At 40.6% G+C, this 27613-nt stretch overlaps 1 protein-coding gene across 9 annotated transcripts in view; it reads right to left on the bottom strand.

Moving 5' to 3' along the window:
• Positions 1–27613, bottom strand: part of IL1RAPL2 (interleukin 1 receptor accessory protein like 2) — a 334955-nt gene that overhangs the window by 164619 nt on the left and 142723 nt on the right. The gene's annotated exons all lie outside the window — the stretch shown is intronic.

The raw sequence follows: 27613 nt of genomic DNA, 5'->3' as shown, positions 1-27613 counted from the left end.
GAAATGGCTTTTGGCATGTGCTGAATTGTTTCAGGGTAATATGAAAAACCTAAAGCAGTTATTGGCAACTGAGGGGTTTCAAACACCTTTTTAAATTACATGTAACTTGGACACAGTAAATAGAGCACACTGAGCTTGCTCAGTTCCACTTCATTAGAATAGCATTACTTTCATCCCCAAAACACTAATTCTTTATTAAATAAGACAAATGTTTTGCACCTTAACTACTTGCTTCTGTAAACCAGTTTTGAATTCTCCAATTCCTTGTGGAAAGAAAATGTACATTGGCATCTGATGCCAGTCTTATCCCTTAAAACTTTTCCATCCACCTCTGTTAGTTACGTTATGCAAAAAATCCCCAAATAACAGATGTGACATTTATAATTTTTCTTTCAAGGCAGTTCCACATAGTTGGGTTTTTTACCTACAGCCTACTCAAACTGTAGAGGTCTGTATTATACACAACAGGATACAATTACAACATGCTGCCTATGCAATCAAACTTAATACAGGAGTCGTTCAAATAAAAAAGGACTGCTTTTGATGTTCTGTTCAGCAAAAACTTTTGAAACAGTTTTCTTAATACTTCACTTTAAAATTAACATACATCAGACAGTTTAATAAAAGATCAGTCTCCCTACAATTTTTTCTCCCATTGCTATTATCTTAGTACAATACAGCCCTAGCCCATGCACACATATCAACACCTCACATATCAGAGACCTTTTAATTCAATCTTCTTCCTTGCTAGAAAAACTATCAGTGTGAAAATCAGCCAAGAATAAAACCAAAGAAAAATATTTCAAAGGCAGACCATCCAAAGGCAATACCTAAAATTAATAGAATTCATTAAATATGTAGGGTTTAGAATTTATTGATCATATTAAGCAACAAGTAAATGAAACAATTTTACCCTTACTGCAGCACTTCAAATTCAACCAAATAACTCTCAAGTTGCCTCTTCTGCATTTACAGTATCAATTCTCAAACTATAATTGTTGGTTATCCTCATACACTCTTCATTTCATACACATTGTCAATTGCATTCTTTCATCAAGTGATTTTTTATCTTACTTCCTAAACAAAGGTAATCAGCAAAAATTTCTGTACATGGAATATCAGGTCTGATCCTACTTTTAGTAACTTTTACAGCCTCTAAATTATGTTTACCAAGTTTTCATGTTTCTCTTTAATCATTCAGAAGTAACTGTGACAAACAGAAGGTTTTTATTTTCCCATCACAGTAAATCAGCTTTAAGTGTACTGTGATCACATACAGCACGTGTTAAACTTGTTGACACTGATCACTTTAATACTTTTCTGGTATATAAACTTCCACATAACATCTTGCTGCAAAACAAACTTGTGAAAACAAAAACTAACATAAGCTCAGGAGGTAAGAAAAGTCCATTACTCAAAACATTACTCCTGACAGTTTTGACAGGTATAGGGGTATCATGGAGCACCTTTCCCCCGGGGTGTTTCCTGTTCCTGCCCCTCACCCCACAGGCAGGTGCAAAAGCAGCAGCTGTTTGTGCCAGCTGACTTCTTCATCATAAAAGCCCCCAAATCAACCCTTCACCTGAACTTATGTACACACTGTTCCAGTTAACTTTAATTTTGATCTTCATTCTCATTTTGCTGACAACATCCTACTGATTTAAATTAAAATCCATTGCTTTTAATGGCTGCTGTTAATGACATCAGCTGAAAGACCAGCAGCAATTTACTGATGTTCCTCTTCCTCGCTGCTTCCACTGTGTCCTCTTCCACAAACAGTGCCACACACAATAGGACAAGTTTGAATAATCCTTATTTGAAAATCCTGTACTGAAGCATTTGTTCTCCGTGCATCTCCTGCAGGTTTATACCATCCTTCACCATGACCAATGTTGCATACTGTAACTTGAACATGCCCTTGCCAGGACCCCAAGAAACACTGCACTGACCTCTCTTTGTGCTGCTGCTGCTGCACAGACACGGGCTACCTGCAGCAGAGCTGGAGAAAGAGCCTGGTTCTCCCAGTCCTACAACCCCATCCAATCCACTTTTATATTCAATCCCTGGTTCTGACACCATGAATTATTTTATATAGGTGACAGGACTTTTACATGAGTGGGTATCATTATATTCCCCACGGAGCTTCCTCTGAAATCCTCTGTGCTTTTTTTAAATCCTGCTCTTTAGGCTGCTGTGATTTACAACTGAAGAACAGTGCAGAGCTCACAGCTGCCTTCTCTCAGCAAGGGATGTGCAGGGCAATGCTGAGCTCTCCAGATGGCTCATTCCTTGTTCTCGAGGACACATAGATATTCTCAAAGGCACCCTCTCTCTTGTGATGTAGCAAAGTCACAGAAGTCTAAGTAGAACTATAAGTTTGAATGAATACGGGTGTCCAGAACTGGAATTTAGATCCAAACTAATCCAGCTGATCTAATTAATTCAGCTGATCTAATTAATTCTGTCACTCTTGTGTCAATCAAACCCTGTCACATCATCTAATGCTTTCAAATCTGTGCTGGTTCAACAAAGTTAAACCACACCAAAGAATAACTAACAATGAGACACACATGGAAAGGTTGTGGATCAAAGACCCTAGTGTCAGGTTTTCATTTATTTCACAAAGCACAGTCACAATTAGAAGGAGTTCTGTAGTTAGGAGCAGACCCAATATGTAAATCCAAATTTGGAAGCTGAAAATACCCTACTTTCAATGAAATTTCTCCTATATCCACACCAAACAACTTGTCAAACCACAGCTCAACTGAACACTAAGCAATCCTCCATTCAATCTTTGTCATTCCATCTGCTTCATCCTCCACTTTCATTATAAAATTTCTTTTCCCTTCTCGTGTGCATTTCTCTACTACTCTAATTTCAGAATTTGAGCTGCAGAAGTATAGGAAGCACAGTGGAATAGATAAAAGGCATTTGAACAGTAATTTATCAGGGTGACCAGAGTGGCTAAAAACCCTCCCCAGCTGCCCCCAGGGGACAACACAATGGTGGGGCCAGTGCTCTGTTGGCCATTGCCAGCACTCCAGTGGAGCCGGCGGACACTGCGATCTGAGCCCAGCATAGCACCTGCATCCCAGGGAACAAAAGCAAGGAGAGGAAATTCACACTAGAGACTTTTTTCCCTATCAACAGTACCTGAAAGAAAGAATTTGAACAGCCCACAGGAAGCTGACCCCATCAGGGAGTGGGGTGGAGGGGGAAGGTGCAGGCAGGCTGCTGCCCATGGCCCTGTCTGCCCCAGGTGCTCCCCTGTGACAGCTCTCCCTGCAGCAGGCCAGGAGGGGGTAATTACAGAGAGAAGAGCACACAGGGTACAGAGCAACCAGTCATTATAGTGTTGATGACATCTGCAGAGGGGAGAAGTCTCACAGAATAAGCTAAGTCTTAATTATTGAAGAAAGACTAATCAAACAGGAGATGACTTTTTCCCCTTGCTCTTTTTTTCTTGTTAAATACACAGGTAAGAATGTTTCCTCTTCTGAAGCTGTAGAGGCTAAAATCTAGGTCAGGCTCCCTGCACTCACATGGAAACTGGAATTTTTCCTCTTGCCGTGCTGTCAGTCACTGGAGCGTGAGCATTGTTAGATTCGTTTGGAGTATTCTCCAAGCTGTCATCACAAATGACTGGAGCTGCTTAGGTGGAGTTCAGCACTCCATTATCCAGAACAAAGTTTACTGTCATTTTTTTGGGGCTAGCTCTCAATATGTAATATAATCAGGTTGGTGTGAACAATATTAGTATTAGAGAGGGACTGATATAATAAATGTATATACACTATTTCTCTGCTACTGTATAATCACCTGGTAAATGCCTGACTGAAAGCTCATTCAAATTAAATCCTGTCTATTGTGGATGTACTTTACACACATCTAAAAAGATTTTTTTTTTTATTTGGAACACTAAGAAAATATGGGAAACACTGTCCCATTTTCATCCCAGGTTCCTAAGGAAAAGTGGTTTGCCCACCTATCTGCCAATCTTCCCCATCCCCTTAGCATACCTTCTGCCCCAACTGACTAAATTCAATGCTATTGCATAGCACATGGAAGTGCTCAGGAGTGCTCTCTCCTGCAAGGGTGCAGAACAGTGTCCCATTGTGCCCTCCACAAGCTGGGAAACACAGCAGCGGTGAACCACAGTGCAGCCCCACTGGGCCCATCCCAGTTACCTACCCAGCAACCTGAGCAGAGGGTGAACTGAAAATGAAGGCTACAAAACTATTAAGGAAAATATAGATTGAGTTGGCTGACAATAAGTTACTGTACTTTTATGTTAGCAATCACCCAAAGGATGTAGTGCATCTTCTTCCTCAACATTTCCTGGCAATTTCCCATTACTCTTATTTTAAATATATCTAGTTGTCTAGGGAGTCTAGATGCTTTTTAACATGAACCATAATAATTTATAAGCAATTATAGAGGAGCATGTACATCGTCTCTAAGTAATTTGTCTTTCTGATTGCTGTCACATGAATAATTTTTTGCATTGCGCATCTGCCTGTTATAATTTTTATAGGGATCTGTCAGCTACAGCAATTTATATTGTGGCATTGTTAAAGATGTTTGCCTACCTTGTTACCTGAAAATCTCATTTTAAATTGAAATCGTCTACAAATAAATCATTAAAAAAATAATTCACTAGCTAATGTATTAAATTTATTGCTCTGCAAAGCAGGCAATGCTTGTGACTGTAGGTACATAGTCAGAAATAAAAGCACCATTCCTCTAATACAAGAGTTGTATTTTTATGTATATGTGAGCTGTAGGACAGCAGAGTCCAGGAACTGATATCCATCATGCTCAGGGTTTGCAGACACGTAGCAATGATAGATGCACTCCATTAAGAATGTCCAAAGAGAGATGCAAATTTTTTAGAGTCTTAAAGGGGAGAAATCAGTTACAGCCTATGAATTTTTGGCAACTTGGTATTTTCAGATCTTGATTCTGGAGGGAAGGAAACATGCCCTGCATTTGAGCACACACAGTAAAGCCTTTAGCAGCTTTGGCTGGATGTGGTTGTCTCGAGGGTCAGGGTGTTGGATCAGCCTCGCCAAATGCAATTGGTTTCACTTCCCTGGATTTTTGACTGCACTGTGCTAATGCTGCTGCAGTGCTTGCAGATCTCTGCCAGCTTCTCATCACAGCCTGGCACTGCCATGTGAGACCTGAACATCAGCAGAGCCCAGTGTGTGTCCCCTGCCTCCTCCCAGAGCCCTTCCCTGCTCCTCCCACCATGAGCTGCTGGGGACCTGAGCTGCCTAAAAACTGCCAGCAACCACCACACCCTTCCAAGAATTCCTCAAATACTCCAGTGCTCAGAGCCACATTTGCTGGTCAGAGAACGCATTGCAAGTAACTCTCCCTTTGTGCACTGTTCAAAATCATGGATGTTTCCTCCAAAGCACGGTGAGATCTCTGTGTGTGGAGCTGCCTCATCTTAGCTGACTGACCAAACTGGATGATGAAAGAACACTCTCATAACTGTTAATAAAAATTCTCTCCACTGAGAGACATCTGAGCCAGTATCTCTGCCATGAAGAGCAAGTTACCTGGTTTTTCAGGGCAAAGAAGCCCATGCTGGCAATACTCTAGGGGGGAGTGGAGGGTGGCCTTGTCCAGCAGCAGAGAGCATTTCCAAGAGCAGGCAGGAGGAGAGGAGGAGGGAATTCAGGAAAAATGTCTGTCACACCTCTTTTCTGTGAGTTTTACCCTTCTTTGAACCAAGTAGACTCTAGGTTTTGACTCTACATCCACATATTAAAGTGTATTATAGAAAAAATTCAAATATTTTTCCCCTGAGGGACACAAAATCAAAAAATGTATCTGTTGGAGATAAGATCACTTAGAATATAACAAATCTTGAGCAAAACCAAGTTTATTGTTGTTCAAGATGGATGAATGTTGCCATACTTTTCCTACAACCCTGTCAGTAAGTCTTACTAATTCTTCTATGACAGTAACACTTTGTTTCAGCAATAAAGCAAGATTATTTTTTTTTTTTGCTGTAGAAACACAGTATCTAAGAATAGGATCAGTCACAGACTTTGTAGTTTCTCTACTCTGATCTCATTTTCTGAATATTTTCCAGCAAGAATTAGACTATTCAAACTTATTGGTGAAAATGTTTGGGACATTCAAGGCATATAAAAGTGCAAATATTCCAAAATTCCTAAGCCAAGTAATGACGAGTGCAAAAAATCTTCACTAAATTTAGCAAATGCAAACATGCAAATGTCTCTCCAAATCTGGGCCAAAAATAAGGAAAAATACATTTAAACATCCATATACCCTACCTATTTTTTTTCCCTAATTTGGATCAAAGCTTCAAATTTCTGTAGGATGAACTAAAAGATTTTTCAGACTTGTGCATGTTTCATTTTCTTTTTTTACCAGCTTTTCTTATGATCCACAGCTAAACAACCCAACTCAAATGTCAAATATTCCAGCCGAACACTCATCATTTCCTTTGAGGTCAAACTCACTGTAAATATATACTGCCAGAGGTTCAAATAACCACAGATTGCTCTGCCCTGAATTACATAAGCATGGGGAGCCAGGAGCATTTTAGCCTTATATTGAAAATGCAAAAGAAAGAACATACTGGTAGATCACCAAAATTCTCATGGGAGAGAAAAACCCCTGAACAAAGTCTCAGCTTCCAGGGGCGATGGCATATTAATGAGGTCAAGGCTTAGAAGTTATACTTGAAGAGTGAAAATGCTGCAGCAGCATCAGTAGAAGTGACTGGATAGGGGCATTTCATCCTGTAGCACTTGTCAGAGCCAGCTTTTCAGGTGGCACCTTATCACAGGGGCTTTCTGGAATGCTTGCTGATGGAGAGGAGAGCAAATCACAGCTGGCAGGTTAAGATTTTGCTGGAGACAGGGAGGTCTGAGACACATTCTGTGATGGAAAGGAAATCTCTGTTCTCATCACATTCTTTGCTACCTCTTCCAAGTCAGATGTTCCCAGAGACAGATGGAACCTGAAGTGCCCTTCCAAAGCTGTGCTCTTTGCGTTCAGCTGATCGCTCTACTGAGCACAGAGAAAGAGAGGGGGAGGGCACTAAAGCATCTCTTTAAAATGCAGCATATTCACCCTAAAAATGAGTATTTGGTGACCTTGATCTCCTAATCACTTCAATATCTGGCAGGTTTTTAAAGAGCCTGTGTTGAAGCAAACAGTACAGAAATTGGAACTTATAAAAGTGTTTTGGTTTAAAATATTCAGTGTAATGCCTTGATTCTCTGCAGCTGTCACCATGTTAGAAAACAATGTAAAAGGCACCTTGAAAATCAACAGCAGTAGAGCCAGGACATGAACAATAAAGAAATCATAAGAAATCATACTTCATGGCTTCACCCTTGCATGTATTTTGTAAAGTCCCAGCCATGGGTTCAAGGCCTGTGCTCCAGCATCCCCAGCACCGCCTGGCCCCCACCCTTCCCACTCCAGTTCCCCTCCTGCCATGGAGCAGCAGATTTGGAAAAGCTGTAGGAAAGGTCATTGACAAATCTCCTGCCTCTGCCCAGCCTCCCTCTTTGCTCCAAGGCAGTAAAGCCAAGCAGGTGATCTGCAGCAAACAAGATATCCGAAATACTAAACTTCTTTCTTCTTTGAGGATCTATTAATACCTATGTCTTCAAAGTCAGCCAGGAAATAACATGATTGATTTTGCACCAACAAGCCTGGGAACATTATCTTAAGCAAGGAAAGACTATTGCTCTAGATTGAAGTGGCCAGATCAGATACTTGATGTTACATCTGCTTCTTGGCCTGAACAAGTAACAAAACTTTCCTGTTTAAATCCTAAAATTTAAATTCCATAGATGAACAACTCAGACAACCAAAAAGTCAGTGCAAATACTGGTATGAATTCAAAGCCTCTAAACTAATGTTCATCCAGATCTGGAACTCATCTGAAGATGAGTTTTTCTTTTCTTGTCCACAAAATCTAGTGAACAGAAATACTTCCTTTTCCAAGCTTCAAAACGGGGAAAAAATTCTTATTTTTTTACTAGCATGTTGCACAGTTCATGTTGCCATTTTTGTTAGCTCTTTGGATTCCTGAGGGAAATAATAAATGACGGAAAAGTTCAAGGAGAGATTTCCCAGCATCTCAGGTACTTCTTTGGTGCACAGAACTAAATTCAGGCAAAGCAGATGGAAAGAAAGAAGAATCAGCATCTAAGGGAGAACAATAACTGATACCAGTAACAAGTATAACAACAGACTGGAAATATTTCTTCGCATTTATAAATAAAAGTTTTATCCTAACACAATTTTGGGTAAGGAGCAACAAACTGAAGACACACTTTATACCTGAAAGTATGTGCATTTAATATTTTAAGTGTTGTTGACTACACATGAGCTCTTTAAGGACACTCTTCAAGACACTTTCAATATTCTCCAGCTAACTACATTAACCATGTGAAATTTCACACAGTTCTGTTTTCATGTCTTTAGCACCATGCAAACTTTGGGAACAAAGCTGAATTCATTTCAATAATTGATGAGTCTCTTTTCATTAGTTTCTTTGAATAAAGTTACTGAAGGTAAAGTAAATGAAAACTAGCTCCCAGATCAGGCAGCTGCAGTCTCAAGTAATCACACAATTAGAAAACTATATCCACTGCTTGTTATTCCCAGAAGGGAGTACTAGGAAAGAATTGTGAGTAAAGGAATTTAAAATGAAAGAGAATGAACCTCTATTAACTTGGTAGCCCCAGTGGGGTAGAATAACCGACGTACATACACAAGATTATTTTATCTGGCATCTGTTTTTCAAGTATGTGGACAGTTTGAATTGGATTATCTGCTCTGAGGGCACAGTCCGCTTGAGTTTGGATTAGGTTAGGAACATGGGCTGGGCTCCCTGTTGAATACAGAGGGCTAAATTCATTTCTTCTGCTGTCTGTAGAGGAGAATCCTTGAGAGACACAGGTCTGCTGTGAGAGCTCCTCCCCTGTGGCTGAGGCAGAGTGCTCAACAGGAAAACAGAGCAAGGAGATATGAAAAGAGTCCACCACCAGAGGAAAGCAGGACTGAGTTATTCCCGGGGATGATCTCTTGTGGTGTCTGTGCAAGGTTACGCAATCATTCACTGGACACCTCCGCAGGGACATTTCTGGTGACTCAAATTCTCCATTTACCATGAGCAACTTGTGCCTCACCAATGCTCCTGCCCAGCTGTGCCATCACCCCAGGCCTTGGGGCAGAGCCAGATTCCAGACCTCCAGGGGCCTCTTCCAACCCACCTGACCCTATGGTTTGTCTTACCACCAACTCAGCCCTTCGCAATCCACAGACACATAGAGGGAGCCTTTCTCACAAATATCTAGATCTGGGTGCACACCAGCACTATTCTACTCGTTAGTAGTTTATTTTCTAGCTTACAAAGATGCAATCAATTCATCAGAAGATTATCAAATGTTTTTAAAAACTGGTTCCCTGTCATAAACACACCGGATAGATTGAATGTTTTAGGGCTTGGATATCTGTAAAGTACTGGATGAACACATAGCAATGTTAAAAAAGAAAAAAAAAAGAGAGCGAGTGCCCAATTTTCAATGAGGACATGCACATAAATAGAAGGGAACAAGTCAGGTTCATCTAATTTACTTGCAACAAATAACTAGCCTTGGTCATTTGCTTCGACTCTACACATTTACCTTTGGGTATCTAGACACACTTGCCATTTTACAATTGCTGTGCCATTCTTCCTGTTATCTGGCATGGATAATTTCAGCTGCAGTGAGCCAATTACCATTTCCACTTGCATGACAGGAGGGCCTCTGTTTGAAAAGGTTGTGACCCACACTCTAACCTAGGTTGTAATTCCTCCTCTCATTTTAATTCATTATCTGCACGTATGCAGCAGAATCTAAACAGGAAGCTCTCCTGACTGCAGAACACACCAGATTTAATTTCAATAAAATGAACATTCACAAATCAAAAGAGTATTTGCTTTTATAGGATAGTCATGAATAGAAGTGTTAGTGGGTTATTTGATTAAAATGTCTGTAAGTGATGAATGATGAAATGATTTCAAAATTAGATGTTTTTAAACAGTAAACATTGTTCTTAAGACTTGTTTCTATTTAGAAGAAACAGGTTTATTCTAATTGCAAGCCATTATAATTACATGTATGAAAGAAAAATGAAGGATGATTGAAAAATGAGCTATTACAAGAGCTACCTGTGCAAGAGACAAATCTCTCTAGGTAAAGTGGCAATGCAGTGCTGTGCTCTGGAACACAGAATTGCACATTTGCTTAGGAACACATTGACATCTACATATCCATTTTCTAAAAGCTGCCAGTAGCAACATCCTACAGCACTGCATCCACTGGCAGCCCCTCACCTTCAGTGAGAACAAGGGTCATGTTGATGGGACCACGTCCACCCCCTTTTCTGAAAAAAGGCCCTGGGGGAGGACTGCCATCCCAGCCTCCCCTTTGCAAGTTCCCCAAATCCCCACCCACTTCCAGATGAGTTGTGAGCCCTGACTCCAAGCAGGACTGGTCACCAGTACCACCACTCCTCTCAGTCCCCTCTCAAGCTCTCATTCCTGAGATCTTGCTCCTTTTGTGCCCCAGCCCCAGTGATCATTCCCTATTGGGGTAGAGGGGCCATTTTGTCATCAGTGGGACTGCAGCTCCCAATATGGTCCCATTCCTAAGCACTTCATCCTATTTCAAATCATTTTTCAAAGTCTTTACTCAGGAGATTCAGAGCAGAGGCAACACTGACTGAAATCCCACAAAAACTGCCCCTGCCTCAAGCTGACACAAAGCAGTGGCTGTCTTTAAATAAGAACCACCATAAAGCACACAGAGCCCAAACCAGCACAGTTTTCTTCCTTCTCCTTACACTTCCCTGTAACTTCACGAGCCAGAAACAAAACTGGCAACAGGAAGATTTCATTTATTAGTAAGCAAAAGTAACAAACTGCAAATACTTCATTACTAATACATCATTTGCTCAGAATGGCACGAAACAAACAAGTCTGTGTTTTATTCATGGGCCTCCTGTCATCCTCAATGGCCTCGACTCACTGCAAAACACAAAACATGCAGCTGCTGCCTGCTCCTCTGAAAGGGGATGAAGATGGAGATGTTTGAGCTCCAGGGCTGAGGCTGAGCAAAGGTGGGAGCTGAGAATACAGGAAGGGAGCTGGAGAGCTCTTGGCACCTCAGGCCTTTCTTTGGATGTCAACACGTCCTCCAGGTGGGACACTGCCCTGCAGCCCCCTAATCCATCAGCACACCATTATTAAATCATCACAGCACAACTGTAACACTCTGAAACTCCTCCTAAAAACCTCCACCTGAGCTACTGATAAACCAGAAAAATCACACAATTGGAGCAACATGTTTAATTAATGTCTCTCCACTGGTTACCCAATACTCAGTGAGCAATGTGGAGACCACTCATTTGCTCACTCACTCCCAGTTTCTTATCCTAACTCGCATTCCATCATTTCCTGTCCCAGCCTTGGGAACTGACTGCCACGACAGCTTTAAGACAACTGTTTGATGAATATTTAAAAATTCTTAATAAGATAAAGCACAGAGATGACTACACCTGGATTGGCCACTGTAAGGATGACCCCAAAGAAAACCACTATGTTTTCCACTTAAGAAACCCTCCATTGAAACATAGAAAATCAGTACTTCAATTCTTAAACAGAAAAAAAAACTCACAGTGATTAGGGAAGACAGGACAGAAATGCAAAGCTGGATCCCTTCTTTTTCCCCTCCATCTTCTTCATAGAGAGGGGGCTCATTTCCAAGCCTGGCTGCAGCTACCTCAGTGAGTTTGAAGCTGCAAATGTTCAGTGCCTGGGGGACTCCCATCCCTGCTCAGGGCAGGCTGTCCCCACTCCTCTCAGAGGGCTCCTGCCTCTCTGGTCTGCCTGATCAGGTCTCTCATCCTTCCCTCACTGCCCCTGCTAAACACAATCAGAATTCAGTAAATAGTGGGGAAGTTTCCCAGTGGGGAAGCTGGAGATGGGAGGGAGGATTAATTATGACACACCGTTTTGAGTGGATACATTCCCAATTAAAAATGCTCTATTTAATTCAACCCAATTTTATTATTGTTTTGACTGTATTGTTTTTTTCAGCTCACAGTGACAGATTTTTTACTTGGGATGACAGAACTGTCATCTGTCCAGCTCTACATCTGAAGGAAGAGGAAAATTACTGTTCCCAGCTGGAGAGGAAAAAGCACACAGGAGGCATGTAACCTCAGGGTAGGGATTTTGGGTACAGACAGGGAAGTGAAGTGAAAGGTGTCTGACAGACTAACACGTGTTACTTGGGCACCAAAAAAAAAGCAGTTTGAATGTGCTCTGATCAAGATTAAAGCAGAATTTAATGGCACACAAATAATTCTTGTTTTCACAAGATACAGGGTCCAGCCTCAGAGGTGTGGATGGCATCCAGCTCCCACGGAGATCCGTGCACCCCACACAACCTCTGCATCCTGCAGCGCTGGGGGATGAGCACGTCCCCACAGCAAACCCTCTTTGTGAGAGGGGAAGAAGAATAAAACAGAGAGAGGCTCTGTTAGAAGCAGGGATCTGAATCAGAAATAGAGATGCAGGCGTCATGCAAACTGTGTTAAGGAAACTGCTGATAAAGAGGACTTCTTCAAAGATAAAGACTGTCGTATTTCTGTTAAAAATAAGACTATCACAAATGCAATCATTTTTTCATGTGTCACTTGTGAAATAAATGATATTTCACTGGGAGGTTGACAGTGTAAGAAATGCAATTAGAATGATTTACATATTAAAGACATTATTATGTCTTCATTGTAAATATTTCCATCATGATGACTTTGAACAGAATCTTTGCAAACAGAAATATAAATATCCTCATGCCAGATTTCCCATAATCTGAAATCATGCTGTGTCAAATTGTCAATTTTAAGAATTCTCCTAAGCCATTACAAATCCCATTTTAATCTCTCCAAAGACTTGTCTGCTTTTACATAATTGAAAGTAACCACTGCTTGTAATGTGTTAATTTTGATGTGCAGTGAATAACATGGTGCCAAAACCCTTCTAGCCAACCACTATTTTGAAAAACTGTACTAAGCTTTCCATTTCCAGACTGCCTAGGGCTGCATAAACCTTTGCAATGCAATTTTTTTTATTATTGTTTTATGCTAAATATTCCCAAGTATGTCATCAAAATCATGAGAGTTGGATTTTTTTCCCTCTTCCCTGGGACTGATTAGTGTGTCTTCAGTAAGAAAGATAAGCAAATACAACCTCATTAACGAGCTACGAACTTCAGATAACAAAAAGCACCACTAATAGCCCAATTGCTATTGAACAGCTTCTCTGTTAGAAGAGACAAATCCACTCAGCAGGAATCACAGACCCTGCACTTCTTTGCTTCTCTTTGCATATATTTAAAACAGTCTTGGCACTCCAGAGAGCAAGGCTAAGATGAGGGATGTGAAGGATGACAGCAGTGCTCCACCAAACATGCAAACACAGCCATGGACAGAGGGGGCTGGGGTTACAAGAATATAGTGCAAGAAAAGTGACTTTCAACCTGGTTTTGCAAACTCTAAATTAATTAGGAGAGCATATCCAAACTTTGTGCTGGGAAAAACATTTACTGCTAAATGACAAGTGTAGAATGAACACTAAATATTATGAATTTTTGGTTCTCTGAATAACTGTTAGCCCAACATTATGCCTGTCTACGTTGGGTTTTTAAATGGAATTACATATAGCCTGCAGCTCCAAATCTAAATGAAAAATAGAGCTCCAATTTAACTTTAGGAAAAAAAAGGCAAAAGTTAATGAGATTTAAATTAGTAACAGCCTAAGCTTTCCCTTAAAGAAAACATTATTGATTTTAAAGAGCTACCTAATGAAAAAGAATGGCACTCATTTAAGACTTTGCATGAACTACATTAGAGTTTCATTTGTAATAATAAATAAGGATGTGCTTTACAGTCCAATTAATCAGCAGAATTTATGTACATATTTTTATGAGGTAACTACGCATTCCCTAAGCCCTTAATCACAGTTTTGGGTGAACTGTTTATGGTAGTAAAGAAATTACAATTTCTAAGGCCCAGACTGTAAAGATAATTAAGTACCAGTTCCCTATAAGAGTTAAACACCTGCATGGTTTCTGGGTTTATAATCTATTCTTCATTTGAAAAATTGAAATGCATTATGTTTCACTTTATTCTTCATTAAAAAATGTTTATATTTTGAGTTTAACTAACTGATTATTGGAAAAATTCTCCTCCTCTGAATGCTCTGCAGCTTTTATATAATATGAACAAAAAATATTACTCCCAGAAAAGGCAATACATGGGCTCTTTGTAAATTCCCTAAATAGGTAGGAAATTTGACCTGATGGTTTTCATATCTTTTCATTCAAACATAATTTCATACAATCACAAGATACTTCATCCTATCAGGAATTCAGGAATATAATGCTGTGATCCTATGACACTTAAATATGGTGACCATGCACAGTTTCTTCTCTGAGAACTGCTGAGAAAACAGATGAAGTGCAAGGTCCTCCAAGCAAGTTTCAAATGACATTCAAACCCAACTACTTCTACAAAAAGTAAGCATTCCTGGACCCAGTCCAAACAGAATTTCATCTCATAATTAATTAAAGCTCCAGACAAAACCCATAAGAACAACAGGAACATTCAGCTCATTTGCTGAGATACCTGAAAGTGCTAAAACTTTAAATTGCTGAATTCCCTACAGATGCTGAAACCAAGCTCACCTGGGGGAACCCCAAGCCCCTGCCTGGTTCCTCAGTTCCCACCCTGGGAGGTACCTGCTCAGATTGCCAGTTTATGCATAGAGCTGCTCAGCAGCAGCTCCCAGGGCTGTCAGTGTGTCACCTGCTCACACACAGACTGCCCTCCATCTGCTGTTGGTGACCACAGTGATGTTTAACTCCTCACCAGCTCTAAAGATGACATTTCTCTCCAACAGCAAACCAGGAACAAAGGTAACTGCAGTTTCTCTATGAAGCAAGCAACAAATGGCTCACATTAAGCTTGTGCATGCCAAGATGACAAAGAACATGTAAAGGTGCCCCATATGGTACAACAAATACCAAAAGCCCAGCACAGCACTTCTCTTTCAATCCAATTCACTGGGACAGCACTTCCCAGGGGAGATAATACTTGTCCAAACACGTCTGAATGGTTGGGCTTCATCTTTGCTTTGTTAAAGCAAAAGATAGATTTACAAAGAGATGCATTTATTTTTAATAAAGAACATTCACACACATTAATTTCACCTGCCACAAGACTGTGCCTTGTGAGAAGAGATTCTTTAAAGTAACTGAATTAAACTTAATCCATCTGTTTCACAGAACTAAGAATTACATCTGCCTCTTTGAGAGCTGATTTACAGATCCCTGGCAGATCTCCTGCCCTACCTTCAACATCCTGCTGTGGCCACTTTCCCATGAATGTGGTCACCTTATTCACATTGTCATCACAATTCAGAGCAGTAGGGCAGCTTGGAATCAAATCCTACCATGACCCTCCCTTACCTTTCCCAGTCCAATCCATCAAATAGATTGCCTCCCAGAGGCAAGCCAGCTCTCAAACACAATCTTTGGGTGGAATTTTGGAAATTACAACTCAGGTACACTAGGTTAGTTTTGTACTTTGTTCTTCCCATTCTTTAATTATTAAGTAAATTAATAAACATGAGCATTATATTTGTGGTATTGCCTAAGGCATGACAAAACCAACTGAAACTGCAGGAGCTGCATCCCTGAATGGATCTTAAGGGAAATAATTAATAGAATCTAACCTATCATTGCTGGTTCCTCTAAACTATGTATTTTAGCAATGTTAACAAACTTTTTTGGAGAACAGAAGGCAGTCCTTCCTTCCCCACACAAATGTGACTGGAGTCCATTGCACATTTTTTGTGAGATGCACCACAGGACCCCTGTGAAGGCTCAGGACAGCAGTGGAGATGGACACAGTGACTCCTGTAACCCCAGCTGGGGTTTAGATCTAAGCCAAAGGGACTAAGACTTACTCGTGGACTGAGGGCATCAGCTGGCAGTTGGAACAGTCCCAAACTGAAAACCTGGGCTAGGTCTGAGGGAGACAATAAACAGCTGCTACTTACCCTGCTGCCATAGTCATTTTCACATCCATGTAAGCCTAACATCTAAAATGTTTCTCTCACTTTTATTTGACTCCACTTTATACCACACTGTTTCTCTTCTGTTGTTTCACAGTTGATGCAGGGGTTACTTTTGGGTGTGTTATGGACCACAGCTCAAGAACTCCTATTTTAAATCCTATTTCCCAGAAAACCAGTTTGTACAGAGCAGCTCAGGCTGCTCTGACAGTAGGCAATCTTGTACTTCTTAACATCCTCCTGCTTTTAATTACCATTGCCCACATTTAATGAAGAAAGTTTACCACATCCCTTCTGACTTTTGAAACTTTCACAAGTAACAGGCTTCCATAAGATTTTTTTTCCTCCCTTGTGTTTCCTACAGGTTACCTTTTTTTGCATTGCTTCAACCCACAGAGTTTAACCAGGTTCACATGCTGTCTGTACAATAGTAAAAACTTCAAGACCTGGAATTTGAAGTTTGATTTCCTCCCCAAGAGCCCTTAGATGAGTGTTTGCTCTGTTTTATACATTCTTGTGGGAATTCCTACAAGTACCTTGACCTTTCCTCTCTGCCAGCAGGAGGACTGCTGCTTTTATTGCAGGGAGACAACAACAAAAAATATCCTGGCTATATAGACCCAAGGTTCCCTGGTGGAGTGATGTACAAGAGAGATGGGAATTCTTAGGGGATGGAAAGACAGTGTTCACAAAGAGGTGGCTGAATCATTCAAGCATTTTTTATGCCTGTAACTTTACCAAGTCTCTTTTGAGCTTCGACAAAAGTTTCACAGTCAGATGAGACCAAGTGCTGGGCTCTTTAAGCATCAGCTGCAAATGAAAGAAGTCCTCCTACAAAAAGCATCTGAAAATCATTTCTTTCAGCTTTGCCAAGGCCAGGCATTCCCTGGTCTTATGTCCACCCAGATGGTGAAGGCTATCTTAGGACAGCCTTCTCAAGGAGACAAAGTCTGCCCACCAGTCAGATTAATATGCTAACACAATTCACTGGCCATTAAAGATGCTTTAATCAACTCTGATTTCTTTTGTAAGAAAAATTATGTATTACAGACTTTGTCAAAAGAGCTTTGTTAACACTAACACTTGAAAAACAACTATGCTAATATGACATTTCCCATCCACTTGTTCTGTACTTTTATGCCACTTAGCAATGAACTACAGCATTTCCCTCCCAACCTCTAATATTTAGCCATGGGAGTATGTGGGAGGTCACTTTTTAAATTATTTTTACTGTGCTAATATATTGTCATTTTTGACTTATTTAAAATACATTTGCACTTTAAACCTGACTAAATGTGCCATGTAAAAAATAATATTATTGGTTTACTAAAATGGTTATCACTAAAAATGGGTTATGACTAAAAAGGGTTATTACAGTAGTAAACTAATACCCTGGAAAAACCATTTGGTCTTTGGCAAGACCATTCCTACATGTGCCATTTCTCCATGCTTTCACACAAAATATGCCCTGGCAGTCACTTGAGCACACAGAGCAGCTGTTAAGTCTCAGCTCAGAAACCTAAATGAAGCTGCAAAGAGAAGTCTTAGGGAACTCTGGCACTTAAAAAATAATGTCTTGCTGTGACACTGGAACCACATTTACAAAGGGGACAAAATGGCCATCCTTTCCTAACTAGCATTTTTAAAATGCACAAGAGTTTTCAAAAAGCATCAATTCTGCAATTCAAGCGTGCAAACTGGTACTTGCACAGCCACTGAGGTTCAGCACAAAACACCTGGTCATCTCCTCTGTGTGATTGTAACGAACATTCCCCACTTAGTGTGATGAATAAAAATCCCAGGCCATGCCAAGATGCCTATCTGACTTGGACCCGGTGCCTCACAGCTGAGCACTGTGCACGGCTGGCGGTGCGGGGCAGCGCTGACCCATGAGCAGGCAGTGGTTACACAGTTCCTGCTCACAGCAGCAGAGAAAAGCCCACAGGGACTGTGCTCACTCACCTCCCATGGCCAACATGGTCCTTCTGCATGCTCTGATCAATATTTAAATGATGGTGACAGCATTAAGAGGCCTTTCCCCATGCACTGATATGGTGCCTCCAGCCATCCCATCTAGCCAAGGTCTGAAGGAAAAAGAAAAGATGAGCCTTGCACTGTATCTTGAAGGTCAGTAGGTTCAGGCATGTTTGAAAGTTTATCTAAGGCTTTCTGGCAGGTCATCTCCCTATTTCCTGATGTGGAAACAATTTTATTTAATACTTCATTGAAATAACAGACCATTGCATAATACCCCTGACAACAGTCTTCAGTGCAAACCTGCTACCTCAAACAGGTAAAGCTTCAGTGCAGCATAATTAACAGAATGTGAGTTAACAGCTCTGTAACATCCACCTGAAGCTGAGACACCAGTCCTTTCCCTTTCCACACCAATGCTGAAGCAAAGAAGCTGGACACTGCATGGAGGTGCTGGCTGCTGCCTGGCTGTGACCAGCCTGTGGCCACTCAAACCTGTGACATCCCCCAGAAAGCCTCAGCAGGTCACTCCAGACATGCTTTGGCTCACTCTCACTCACGCTGCTTCAGCCCTTGTTACTTAAAAGGTGCAGCTCATTACTGATGACACTGCTAATGCAGTTTCCACTGTGAAGCTCAATTTGGCTTTTCCAGGAGCAGAGCTGGGAAATTGTGCTCTGAGAAAACATTACCCCAGCTGCTCCGAGACACTGCTGCTCTGAGGCTTCCCCAGTGACTGCAGTGGGTGTAAAGTGCCTTTCCCCTCTCAACACACAGCAAAAGGCAGCACCAAACACACACTGCTCTGCCCATCCTGCAACTGCAGCAGGAGGGCCACAACTGCATCCCTTCAGTCAGCTTGCAGGCAAAGGAAAAGGAGTATCCCTATCTGGTATTTAAAACATGAACATATCAGGATATTCCTCACACCTAACTCTGATTTTCTTGCTGGTCCTTAATTACCGTCCTCTAAGACACTTCAGGATACAGCAGGTGATGCTGTTCATTCTTTTAGAAGAAGGGTCAGGAAAAGGAGAGAGAACAGAAGTGGAAAATATTTCCCAAAGTTTTGTCCATGAAATCAAACTATAAACCCCAAAAAAAAAAAAAAAAAGAAATATAAAAAAAGCATGCTTCATTCAAATTTCCTTGCCTGAATTTCACCTTGAACAAAGCCCTTGGTGAAAACCCACTGTGTGTGGTGACTTGGAGCATTCAATGCCAAGCTGCTGAAGACTTCAGAAAATTCCTCTCTGAGATGCCAAGAGGAGCAGCAGGTAGAGAACAGTGTGAGTCACTGAGGCTGTCCCAGGACACCAGCCCTGAGCCAGCTGCACTTCTCCCCAGCAAAATCACTGGCACTGGGCTACAAAGTAAATGGCAAAGGCAAAGAATTGCTAAAAGCAGCGGGGAGGAGACCTCAGAAAAGCTCAGATTAAAGACAACTTCTGTTTTAAAGATTACTTTGAATTATGGCAGATGCAAAAATTTGTGGATGACTCTAAGTTTGTTTCTCTGAGAATGGTGACTCTGCTCTTCAGATACCAAGGGAGAGCCCACCAGACAGGCAAAACACCATTAACTGAGGGTACTCTCTACCACATTTACATTTTCACTCTGTCTATCAAATAGAAATGGAAACTAGATTTTTCCATCAAAATATTCAGAGTACTTTTCTTATTCCAGGCCAGCAGAACAAACATATGAGGATGTTATTTAGGTTTGTATATTCTGACTATGACCTTCCAGATACTGCACTGATTCCAGCAGTAACATTGTTCACACTTCCCTGTCACAACAAAAAACCCTACCTGCATTATCTGAATGCAGACACTCACGGGAGCAAGCATTAAGCAGATTTTCACAAGGTAACACAGATTCAAACAGATGGACAGCCCCTGGTTTTTAAGCTGTACCATTCCACGGGGTTTCCTTTACCAATTTGATCACCTCAGAGCAAAGGAAGCTTTACACCTGATGCATCTGTGCTGAAAGACCCCCTGCCTTCAAAACGACTTTTCTGAGTGGTATTGGAAACAACAACATTAAGATAATGACAAGACTGGCAGTGAGAAATTCACAGGGGATGCAAAATAAATGAAATCAATTAGTATTATAAATGCAGGCTGAGCTTTATGTGTCTTACATGTCAATTACTCACATGAACTTCTGAGACTTTATTATTAACAGATTTGTTTTGGCAAAAGCTATAAAAATGAACAGAAAAACCCAACAGTGCTATTTTAAACTTGTACCACCTCACTGCAGTTTACATAGCTGCAAATAAAATGGAAGAATGTTTTTATGAGCCATAAAATGGCTCCGCTAGTACCAAGAGGCATTTACTGAAATAAAAATTTTGAACAAGCCTGCATCAGGCAAGCCTTATTTTGATTTCCCCAATTAAACAAAGGACAATTAGCACCCGTATAAGAACGTGGATGAGCTCTGTTCAAGTATCAGCTCTGGTGGATCATACATTGAAACTGAACTTGTCAGTTTTGAGGTCGGCTGTCATTCTTCCCAAATTGCTCCCTGAGCAGATCACAGAGCAGATGGAAAAGGCCAATTTGACATGACTCTTTGGCTTAATTATAGCATTACTAAGACAGCACATGGGGTTGGTAAGTACTGTAGAATTTTATCCAATAACTTTGTTTCTCACAAATTCAGTGATCTGGTTCATTTGCCTTGACTTGATCTTCAGTACGTACATTCACTAGAATTGAATTATTCTTACCTGTGCACTACTAGGCTAAATTTTCTTGTCAAGTCCAAGAGCTGCACATCCACACTAATGTTCAAAGAATCCCAGAATAGAAATTCTATATCAAATACAAGATCTTTCCCAAAACATTAGTATTTAAACTGATCCACTGTTTCCAGGAGTAATTATGTCAGACCCCTCAAGTTACCCTGGGAGAGATGAGAGATGCCAGACTGGTCTAGTGACAAAAAGGTTTTGTATTACATAGACTAGCACACCCCAAAAATTCATCCCATGGCATATGCCTGTCCATATGCACAACACACTCACTGTGCTAGCAAATATAGCAAAAATAAGTCCCCTAGGAAGAGCAGATCACACAAAATCCCTAACACTACCTGGAAGCATAGAAGGTTTATCACCTTATCATAGCACTGCTCCATTTGAAATCCTCAGCTTACAGAAATCACTGCAGTGTTCACTCTTGCAAAGTAACTACCTACCAACAAGAGATTTAAATTCTTGGCACTTATCTTCCACTGCAAATTCTTTAGGAAAGGTGAACACCAAAAGAAATTGGAAGTTGTAGTTCAGGTTCTCCAAATTCTGCAGTGACCTGTGTCAACCATGCCGTTTGCAACACTGATACGCTTTTTAATGTTCAGATGGGATATCAGGATATGTTGGAGGTGCTGACACAAAGTAGAGAACCATTTGCCATCATGGCAAGGCAAACTTTAACTGGCCTGGAACCATCAGTAGAATTGCTCCATAGTCTGTTATTGCCCAGAGGGTGTTTTGACAGAATCTCAAGTCACTGCCAAATGTACCAAAAAACAAGAAGCCAGAAAACCCAGCTTCTACTTGATTATTTAATAATCTTTCCCTATAAGAGTTATTTAATAACTCTTCTCCTATTTTTCTAAAAGGAGGAAATGGAAAAAGGACAGAGCTGTCAAATTCTGAGAGAAAGTGGTTGACTCCACTGCCTTCTTTCTAAGCAGTTAACCTTTTTTCTGCTGAGAGGAATGGGACAGGGCAGCAGTTTGAAATTAGGGAAAGAGGAAAAAATTACCACCACCAATAAAGAAAAGTGTTAGGTTCCTATGATTTATAAATAGAAATTTCAGGGGAAAACTTAATTTTGATATTTCATCATAAAGTGAAATAGAAAAGAAAAATTTTCTTGTAGAAACGTCACTGCTGAAAAATTGAGTTTTGAACCAGATTAGGTAATTTTTAATCACCTCTCAGCTCTTTCCTGAAATACAAAGGAGTTTGAATGCAGGCACTTGACCTGACAAAGGAGACTGTCAAATCTCCCATTGAGAACTTCTTTTTAAAGCTACTTAGGACCCCCATAACATCTTCAACACCTTTTGTTCTTCACTTTACCTTCCTTAATGAAAAATCCAACCCAAGTTAAAAAATAAGCCTAGAAAAACCAAAATAACACAGGATCAAAAATGTAACAGTTCTAAAAAATTCTCACTGCCTAAAGCATTAAAGTGTCTGATTTAAGAGGCTGGCTTCTCACACTGCCACATTAACGAATGATCACCATCAGCCTGCAGTTTAACTACTTAAATTTATAATCCTAGTGAAAATAGATGGATGGTGTGTAATGGCTCTTCATTTGTTTCCTGGGCAAGAACCAGACCCAATTCACCAACAGGCAAGCAGGGACAAGCTCAGAGGTGCCACGGAGGCTGCCAGTGGGTGCTCCCAACTCCTCAGTATTTTCCTCACCTCTGTGACCCATAGACCAGAGTGTGGACAGTGATGGGATTGGAATCCACAGCCAGCACAGCCCTGCTGCAAAGAACAACCAGGATCAAATACCTCTGACAAAACAACATCAAACAAGGAAAGAAAATGAGGAATACATGCACCTGGGGACATGGTTCAGTGGTGGCTGTGGCAGTGCTGGGTTAATGGTTGGACTCGATGATTCTAAGGGTCTTTTTTAACCTAAATGATTTTGTGATTCTAGGATAAAAAGAGCACTGGTCTGCAAAATTATGCATTTTCTATCAATTTTCTTTACTGAAATTTTCTTTTTTATTTATTGTTGCCTCTAATCAAGTGTGCAAAGTTTTCATAAAACACAGCACAGCCAAATAAAACTGTCAGTATGTTTAATTGGAGGAATTCACTCACTTGTATGGATTTTCAGCATTAATATTAGATTAACGTTAATTGCATAATTATCATGAAAGAATCACAAGAAAAACAATCCTGAAGCAAAACTTGAAATAGCTCATGTTAATAGGAAGACTCAGATAATACTCACATTTCAGAGTCTGATGCAGCCAGTAATGTTTACAAGCTGGTGGGGGAGGGTGGGATAATCAGTGCTTCCTGTAAAATTTGTTGCTTAATCCCTCAGAAGATCTAATGATGCTACTTACGTCTTGCAATTTGAGTTTTTGGACTCAAACATTTATAAAGTCTTTCTAATTTATTTCACTGTTCAGATGTATGGCTCAGGTGGGGATGAAGGGTGGCCTGCACCTGCCACTTATTACACATCTATCACCAGGCTGACCAGGAACCTTCCTCTCCCAGAGTCTTTACACACCTTTTCACCATCAAAACCCTACTCAGTGGCTTTTCTGTAAACATAGATTCTGCTCAAGTTTTGGAAGTACTCACTCAAAACAAAAGCAGAACTTCACATTGGTGGTGTGAGTTGATACAGTGGTGATGAGTGAAGGCAAGATGTGAAGGGTCAGGAGTAAATTTCAGGTGGAAAATTGAGCCTGAAAAGGTTGTAAAGCCAAGATGGAAGGGAGAATCTGAGGACTGCAGTCAGAGCATCGCCATTTCAGTTCAAAATCAGCCATGTCTGAACTACTGAGTTCTGAGAATTCCAGCTTCATTTTCACACGTAACTACCATGATTTAAAGTGAATAATTTGATCTTGGAGATATTCTGAAGTTAAGAAGCTACCCAACATCCATTACTTTTGCTACCGTGTTGGGAACACGATGCCTGAAGCTAAAATAATTTTTCTCCACAGCAGTCAGAGATCAGGGCAGGGAGGCTCATTACAGATGTGCACTTCCATCACTCTGGACTACTTCCAATTTTCAGCTCCTGCTTAGATCCCTTCATTCACCCTGAATTATTGGCAACTGGAGGATAATTAGTCCATCATTGCTTGGGAAAACTAGAAGGTTTTCTATATTTCTTTCCAATCACTTGGCACACAGTAGTACCTTGTACCCTTATTTTGCATTTTTGTCTTATTAAGGTCTTTCACCCTCTGTTTCTTAACATTGAGATACTGAGCAATTCCTTGGCTTCATTCTAAAATAAAAGTTACTTCACATTTGAGCTGATGCCTTCCAGCCAACTGATGCCAAATACAATTTGCTTAGAAACCTAAACTTATCTAGCTGAGGTTGGATAAGAAACTTATGGCAAGTGCTGCTTTATAAATAAGACTTGTACTCTTGTACTTGGGGAAAAAAAAAAAAAGAAGTCTAACACAGGAACCGGAGAAAACCTGACTCCACATAACCAGAGGAGACTTCCAACTGTATCAATTCAGTCAGCCAAGAGGTTCTGCTAATTAAAACCAAATGACTCTTTACAAATGGAGCAGCAGTTTAGTTGGGTTTGAGTAGGCAGCATGTGACTCTCTGCTTTCAGTTCCTGAAAAAGTGACAGACATAACAGACAGACGTTGAGTAAGAAGCTGCTGCCTCCACAATGCACCAAGGGCCAAACTGCAGCTTCCTTGTAATGCCTCTGATTCTGAAACAGCATGAATGGGCTGGAGGCTTTTCTCCCTGAATATATTTATAGCCATGTTAGAATTATTCTGATGGCCACCAGCTGTGGTCTGCTGATGGAGGAAACCCTCCACTGGGTTCTTCCCAAAGTTGTGTTTCAATTGACCCAAAGAAAATCTGCCAGTTTTAAACTTGGTGACATAGAGCTACCTTAGCATGGCCAGGAAATGCTGGATGTGTGAAGGAGTCTTTCAGAATATTTACTGTATGTATGAGATGTTCTTTTTTATGCTGTGGATTACAAAGAAAAATCAGATCTCCCTTCCTCACATGTTAATCATACTTCTGAAACCACATTTGGTCCATTTAAAGAAGAGGCAGTTAAAATACCACAAGGATGGCAATCAGATGAAATAGTACAGATAAACAGAGAGCAGGAGTAATAGTAACACCAGCTACATGCTAGGGTTAGGTTGTCATAAAATCCTGTAAAAATATCATTAACTTCTTACACATCAAGCAAACTGTTTCAGACCAAAACTGTTCTCTTGTAATTACTCCACATTGATGACCATCCCTAGCATAAATTTCAGGTGATCAGTGTCTCTCAATATGTGACCTTTATTAAAGATGGTATGCCCTGAAAGCTATATTGAAAATATTTTTATAGTGACACAAATAGGAAATAAATTCTATATTCTCCAAGGTTTCTAAAAGCAAAAAGGAAAATATGTTTAAGAGAAGGCAAACTGAAAAATCCTTGAAAATTTGGGAATTAGGAAGAAGAAAATTAAAACTGCTTTTTGAAGTAGGCTTTGTGAAATTTCCAGAGTAATTTCATTTTCTCTTAATTCTTTCAGACACCATAGGAACTGGTTGTCAAACCCCCATACACAAAAACCCAAATAAAATCCCCCACCATTCTATTGCAAATGCTAATTTCTAAAGCTCCACATGATCATCACCAGTTTAATTCCTATCCTTTCTGAACACTCAGAGTACCAGACGTAGAGTGCTTTTGCTTTGTCTACTACCCAGTGAAGAGCAGTTATTTGTTAACATTAGAGACCCAGCAGAGATGCTTTGAGAGACTTTATTCTGTTGATAGAAACCAATTTGTTGTGAAGAAGGGAAATCTGGGCTCTTGAAGTTCACTGAGAAAGTTAAATAGGCATCTATCTCAATACCTGGTGTATTCACAAAATGAGTTCATTAATCTATCTCATATAATTAGTCTTTTTTGTGACCACAGAAAGGAAACAAGATAGCAAGGCCTGGAATTTATACTTGAAGCTTGTTAATAAGCTTGTAGTAGCTTTGCCTTCCCAGGAGTCTCTGGAAAGCTCACAATACCAGCCCTCCTCCTTAAGAAGGCAGTAAAAATCCTGGAACTGACCCTAAGGAATAATTCCCATGCTAAATCTAGTTGAGAGCAGGCCAAACTACTTGTGTGTTTTGGGATGGCAGTGGGTGAATTTCCAGGAGTACATGGGCTGGAGAGACTCCACTTCCCAGGAATGGCCTCTGAGTCCCAGGGAAATCTGAAGAGATCGGAACCTGCAGACTGGAGCAGGTGTCAGATCCCTGAACAAAAACCCTGCTCCTGGGGGCTCAAACACTCAGGCTCAGGACAGCTTTGACAGCCTACAGTACATCTCCTCCTCAACAGGTTCTGTGAGGTGCTGAGCTCAATATTGTCTCCTTCCCACAACAAGCAAATTTGCACAGTACGAGTTTCTCTCTGCCAGTCCTTCATTCTGAGCACATCAAATAAAAAAAAGGCAAAAAGCCGTACCAAGAACAAAGACCAAGCTATAATTGAAAAACTGACAACTTCCCAAATCAGATGTGACTGTGACCCAAATCAGGAGGGGAAGAAACAGTAATTCATCCTGGCATGCTAATTAATTATCACACAGATTGCTTATTGATTTTCTTGTGTTCACTGATACCTTATGAAGTACATTCATTTCGTCCGAACTTCTCATAGAATGGCAGATGCTGACAGGTCAAAAGCAGACACAAATTCACAAGTAGGTGAGGTGTCCCCTCCTAGAGATGGGCAAGGCCAGGGCAAATCCATTTATCCACAGCACCACATCTCAGCATCGAGAGAGTCATCTCCAGTCACACTCATAAAAGCTAAATTCTTCAGTAATGATCCCCCATTGAAGCAAACCAGCCCTTGCCAATAAAAGTAGTCAGATTGCCAAGGTCATAACCAAACCAGCTCCTTGAAGGTTTCCTGCACTGGACAATAGCCTGAGTTCCCAGAGAAATTATCTAATAGAACATTTTCTAATTATAGAATTAATTACTGCCACAGAATAAACAGCAGAGGCACATCACACTGAAAATAATTATTTGTACAATTAGCTCTTTCACATCAAATAAACATTTACAGCTATTCTTGAACTGGGAATTTGTAAGATTAGGAGAGGTCCCACTCTCATCACCCCTGGAATATCCTGCCACTACAACAACCGAGTGAAAGCAGTTTATGTCTCTCTAAAACAGTATGAACATATTCCATTTCAGTTGTGGATTTTCTTTGGAACTTTCTGGGTACTAAGCATGCATCCTCACTACAAAGGTTTTAGTCTCCTTTGTTGTGTTTTGATTGGGTAAAAAAACCTGTTTGCAAGGCATGATCACAGGCAAATTGACTGTTCTCCTGATGTGCCTACAGCAGATGTGTCACAGAGATCAAGGAGAATTCATGTGGACAGCAACTTGTTTGCTTGTGCACAGGGAAATAGCAATGGTCTCATTTCCAGCTCTGCACAGGCAGTACAATCATCATTACAGTGATAAAAGCAGCCTCTGAAGATGTTTCTGTCTAGTAACAGACCTGTTGAAGAGGGAGTGTGAACAACTGCAGAGAAGGACTAGCATATGAAAGGGCCTAATTTTGTGGTTTGAAAATAAACACGAGTGAGCCAGCTAAAGCATCAACAAAGTTGAATAGCTTTGAGCATGGATCTGTTTACTGGACTCAGCAACAA

This window comes from Zonotrichia albicollis, chromosome 14 (genome assembly GCF_047830755.1).
Source record: "Zonotrichia albicollis isolate bZonAlb1 chromosome 14, bZonAlb1.hap1, whole genome shotgun sequence".
Taxonomy (NCBI): domain Eukaryota; kingdom Metazoa; phylum Chordata; class Aves; order Passeriformes; family Passerellidae; genus Zonotrichia; species Zonotrichia albicollis.
Note: the sequence above shows the minus strand (reverse complement) of the source record. Positions and strands in the feature narration are given on the sequence as shown.